Here is a 6,000-nt window from a genome sequence, read left to right on the forward strand (position 1 = left end):
AGTTATTAGGCATTTCCAGCAAGGCAATTACCGCGACTGTCAATAAACTAAGACCATTGTGAAAATATGAAGTGCGGGACAGGAGAGAGAGACCAGTAAAATAGTCGAGCACCTTTGACGCTGACCTCGCAAGCAGAAGACAGTTCAGTCCCTGGCACCACGGGGAGTGACCCGCTGAGCACAGAGACACGTGTAGCCTCTGAACACACCAAAAGGAAATACAAAATATTCAGGAGATGCAAAAACCGTAAACGGATGCAATAGGGCGCACAGATTAAATACAGCTCACGGGGCCGGAGCGATAGCACAGCGGGTAGGGCGTTTGCCTTGCTTGCACGCGGCCGACCCGGGTTCGATCCCCGGCATCCCATATGGTCCCCCAAGCACCGCCAGGAGTAGTTCCTGAGTGCAAAGCCAGGAGTAACCCCTGAGCATCGCTGGGTGTGACCCAAAAAGCAAAAAAAAAAAAATACAGCTCACATTTGGATTTGGACCTGAGGTCCTAATTTACAGTGAGATTAAGCAAACCTACCTAATTCCGTCTCCTCTCCTTGTAAATAAACAACATGTCAATTAAGTCAAACAAACAAGCAAAAATCATACCTGGGTAGACGGGGACTCCAAAACTTGAATGTTACTTTTGGGCATCAATATTTAAGGAACTAACTGATCTCTTGAATTAAACTGGTCTTCTGAGAGTATTTGTCTAATGAGAAATTTTTTGAAGGGGGTCCTCCCAAGTGGCACGGGAGACACCTTGTTACATTCAGTGCTCCAGCCCTGTGGGTGCTACGAAGAACCAGGCCCACTCACCAGTAGGGGTTCTTGGGGCCCAGACCCAGCAGTACTTGGGGTCTCCAGAGGTACATCTCGTGGTGTCCTGGGGGCTTGTAGCACGTTGTAATGCCAGGATTATGCACTGTAATCCTACACTGCTTTCCCAATCTGAAATATTTGTTTTATAACTGTGATTCATGATGATGCCAAATGTTCCCTAAAATTCTTCATCTTGGGCCAGAGAGATAGTACAGAGGTGAAGGCACTTGCCTTGGGGCCAGAGATATAGTCCAAGGAAGGTGTTTACCCTGCCTCAGTTTACTCTCGAACATTGTATATGGTTTTCCGAGCATTTCCAGGAATGATCCTTGAACACAGAACCAGGAGTAAGCCCTGAACACCGTTGGAGGTGGCCCTCAACCCAAAATTTTAAAATAAAAACAATAGACTCCTCATCTTGTTCCTGATGAGTAAAGCTTTATTTCACCAACCACAGTATCAGAAAACGGCAAGCATCTCTTGGATTTCTGGAAACTTCTATAGCGGGTGTTCAAAACGTTGCATCTTGCTAAACTAGAGAGCTGGGTGTGTTGGAGTTGCTGCTGCCACATGCTCTGGCCTTGGGCTCAGACCTGGCTATAAAAAGGAACTACCAGGTCCTGCCGCTCAAACCCACCCCCCACCCTATGCGTGCAAGGCATTACATTCTGCTACTTGAGCCGCACCCTGGCTCCTGAATCTTTTATGTTTTGCAGTTCCACGGTATTTTGGACACTTCGTTGCCAACTGGTAAAAATATTTTTGCTCTCATGAAACAGGTGCAATTATAGGCAATGCTCCTTCCTTTCCATCACCACTGCAATAGCGTACACTGACAATGTCAACGTCCACTAACAAGTCAGCTGTCTCCTCGTCCATGCACTGATATCATAGCTTTGTTACAACGCCGCGCTGAAGGTCAGGCCGGGCTATAGAGGATGTCTGGGAAGCTACTCTTGACTCAAACAACGGTCAGTGCCACATGGTGCACCCCGCCAAAAAAAAAAAAATAGAATCAGTCTGAGGGACCAGGAGTGTGGCTCTTTGGTGGAGCTCATGCTTACATATGTAAGGAAAGCCCTGGGTTCGACCCCTAAGCATGGGGGGACTTACTAAAGGGCGCCCCCACATCGCCCTGCTGCAGGAGCTGCGAGGTGTCATCTCAGTGAGCCCGGGAGGGGGCGCTGCACTCACAGCTCAGCAGTCCCGCCGCGGATTCTTAGAGAGGCAAACCCGCAGGGCACTGACTTCCGGTACCATCTCGGAGGGGGGGAAAGGGGGGGAGCTGGGCGTGCACCGCCCCGGGGTGGTGCCCTGGTGCCCCGTCCGGCCCGGAGTGGGGGTGGACATGTCCCCGAGCCAGGCCGGCCGCGTGCTGACTCCTACAGGCTGATGACCCCCCCGGAGAGACCCCAGGAGCTTCCCTTGTCCTCTCCCACTCGGGTCCCCTGCTCCCCCAGTCCTGCCACCCCCTCTTCCTCTTGCAATTCACCTCCCTCCTCTCCTCCCGTCTCTGTCTGCCTCCTTCACACCTCCTGCTCCCTGCGCACGGCCCACCCAGGTTCCACCCCGGCATCCCAGGAGTGCAGGGCCAGGAGTAACCCCTGAGCATCGCCAGCTGTGACCCCTCTCACCCCCCCTTACCAAACAACACCCCCAGTGGGGGTTGGGGCTGCAGGGGAAACAATTGTACTCGGTAGTGAAGAAGCTTTTGGCATCAGAGCTTCACCTGAGTCCCTGTCTGAGTTCCATTGCCTCCTAACCACATTGGGGTGTGTGTGTGTGTGTGTGTGTGTGTGTGTGTGTGTGTGTGTGTGTGTGTGTGTGTGTGTGTGTGTGTCCCTGTCTGAGTTCCATTGCTTCCTAACCATATTGGGGTGTGTGTGTGTGTGTGTGTGTGTGTGTGTGTGTGAGTCCCTGTCTGAGTTTCATTGCCTCCTAACCATATTGGTGTGTGTGTGTGTGTGTGTGTGTGTGTCCCTGTCTGAGTTCCATTGCCTCCTAACCATATTGGGGTGTGTGTGTGTGTGTGTGTGTGTGTGTGTGAGTCCCTGTCTGAGTTTCATTGCCTCCTAACCATATTGGTGTGTGTGTGTGTGTGTGTGTGTGTGTGTGTGTGTGTGTCCCTGTCTGAGTTCCATTGCCTCCTAACCATATTGGGGTGTGTGTGTGTGTGAGTCCCTGTCTGAGTTTCATTGCCTCCTAACCATATTGGTGTGTGTGTGTGTGTGTGTGTGTGTGTGTGTGTGTGTGTGGTTGCTGCACTAAGAAATTATTGTCACTTTGTAACTTAAAACTGCATACCTGGGGACCCTCAGAGAGAGATAGTACAGTGGGTAGGGCACTTGCCTTGCATGTGGCAGAACTGGTGTTCAATCCCCATCACCCCGTACACCCCCTGATCCCCACCAGGAGTCCAGAGTCAGAAATCAAGCCTATAGTGCTCCCAACATCCATACAAAAAAAAGCAAGAACAAAACAAACAAAAGCACGTCGTCATAAACCTGCTTGCCTCTACTCTCCTGGTGCGCTCTGGGTTAGAAGCCCCCGCGGTCTGACTGGGTGACCAGGTGCCCTCTGGGGAGAGTTTGGTTCCTGAGGCTGCTGCCCACTTTGGCTGGCAGACAAGGCTTCGGGCATCTGTTCTCTTCTTGACTCCTTGTCCGTCTCCGTATTCTTTTAAGGACTGGTCATTGCTCCAGCCCCCCCACCCCCAGAGTTGGGGGACAGTGTCCCTCTGGTAGGGACAGTATTCCTGATGCCTCGTCAGCCTCAGTTCCCTCTGACCACCTAACTGAACACAGCTACAGGTCCCTGATGAGAATGAGCACCTCTCCGGACAGAGGGAGCACCATTATCTGCCATATACACTAACTCCCTCTCCTCCCTCTTGGTGCCTCAGTTTCCTTATCCTCAAAGGGGGAGGGTATTAGTAGCTGAGGGGAAGAAAGCTCAAAGGCTGCAAAGCAATAGATGCAGAAGACGTGTGTTCAACCCCCCCACCCCACCCCCGACAGCAATTCAAGGAACGAACACAGAACGCTGAGGAGTAGGTCCTGAGCACCGCCAAGGGTGGTCTCAAAACAAAAGCATCCCTCGTTCCAAAATAATGTGGATCCCAGATCCCGTCCTGTGAAGATGTCTCTCAAGTCCCCCAAAGAGTTTAATAATAATTTGATCTGTCTTTCTGCCACCTGATTGCCAGAATGAGAAAACATTGGAAGTGCACAAGAATTAATTATTCAGTTGTTGGGGGGTCATCTCCTCAGTTTCTGATAAATGAGAATCAAACTTTTCACTGCCACTTAGTGAAAGATTGTTCATGACCCTGGCGACCCCACTCACTCAGTCCCTTGTTCTACTAGTCTCCAAAAGCTTGGGGGGGAAAAGTCATGTCATTTATTTCATTATGCCTTTGGAGATTGTAAAATTTTTTCATAAGATTTGAAAAAGCTCTATAAGCTCTTTGAAATATATTTTGTCAAAACTCTGCAGCAGCAGCATTTTAGAATATTCGCTTCTTTTGGAAAATATCCAACTGGCAAATAGAGCTCAACTTTCAGCCGCTCAGCCACTGCAGATTAGTACTTGTCAAAATAATGTGACTTCAGTTTTCAATTACATAATCCCCATAAAATGTAATTCAAGGAATATTATTTTTTTTTCAAAAACTGCTGAGAAATAAGTTCTGGAACACTTTTCAAGACAAATGAGCAAAAAGCTGGTACTATGGAATTGAAACAATTATATAAAAATTTTAATGTTCATTTTATAATAGGCCAAGATAAAGAAATATTTACTGGGGTGGGGGGAGCTCAGGGTTTCAGTGGCTTGTGAGCAGGGATTAGAATTAAAACTCAGGATAAAAATCCACGAAAAGGGGCTGGAGTGATAGTACAGTGGGGAGGGAGTTTGCCTTGCACGCGGCCGACCTGGGTTTGATTCCCAGCATCCCATATGGTCCCTCGAGCACCACCAAGAGTAATTCCTGAGTGCAAAGCCAGGAGTAACCCTTGTGCATTGCTGGGTGTGACCCCAAAAGAAAAAAATATATACATGAAAAGCATGTGCTTCAGGAGTGTCGAAGAAGTGGTTAAGAGAATGAAGAACCTCCGACTCCGGACACATCTTTTTGATTCCACCGTTCTTCCTGCACTAACATACACCTCAGAGACCTGGGCCCTACGCAAACAGGATGAGAATGCTATTAGGGTATCCCAAAGAGGAATTGAAAGAGCTATGCTAGGAGTATCATGTCTCACTCAAGTGAGAGAAGGAATCCGGAGTTCTGACCTCCGTCGACGGTCAAGAATCAGGGACGCTGTCTCGTTTGCCAAGGCATCAAAAATCAGATGGGCCAGTCATGTAATGCGATTCAGAGACGACCGCTGGACTAGAGCTGTTACCGACTGGATTCCACGGGATGTCAGAAGACCTCGTGGCCACTCATGAACTAGATGGTCAGATTTCTTCGTCAAATCCCTGAATGAACGATTTGAGGCTCTTCCTGTGCCTGTCAGTAACTGATGCAGAGTCCAGACTGGGATTCTCTGTGATCACTCGGAAATAAAGGGAACGAAGGGTGGCTCCTTTTCTTTCTTTCTTTCTTTCTTTCTTCCTTCCTTCCTTCCTTCCTTCCTTTCTTTCTTTCTTTCTTTCTCTCTTCCTTCCTTCCTTTCTTTCTCTCTTTCTTTCTCTTTCTTCCTTTCTTTCTTTCCTTCTCTCTTCCTTCCTTCCTTCCTTCCTTTCTTTCTTTCTTTCTTTCTTTCTTTCTTTCTTTCTTTCTTTCTTTCTTTCTTTCTTCCTTTCTTTCTTTCTCTCTTTCTCTCTTTCTTCCTTTCTTTCTTTCTTTCTCTCTTTCTCTCTTTCTTCCTTTCTTTCTTTCTTTCTTTCTTTCTTTCTTTCTTTCTTTCTTTCTTTCTTTCTTTCTTTCTTTCTTTCTTCCTTTCTTCCTTTCTTCCTTTCTTCCTTTCTTTCTTTCTTTCTTTCTTTCTTTCTTTCTTTCTTTCTTTCTTTCTTTCTTTCTTTCTTTCTTTCTTTCTTTCTTTCTTTCTTTCTTTCTTTCTTTCTTTCTTTCTTTCTTTCTTTCTTTCTTTCTATTTCTGGTAGCGGGGCACACTCGGTGATGTTCAGGGATTATTCCTGGCTCTGAACTCAGAAATTACTCCTGACGGTGCATAAAGG

The sequence above is a fragment of the Sorex araneus genome, chromosome 3, assembly GCF_027595985.1.
Source record: "Sorex araneus isolate mSorAra2 chromosome 3, mSorAra2.pri, whole genome shotgun sequence".
NCBI lineage: Eukaryota > Metazoa > Chordata > Mammalia > Eulipotyphla > Soricidae > Sorex > Sorex araneus.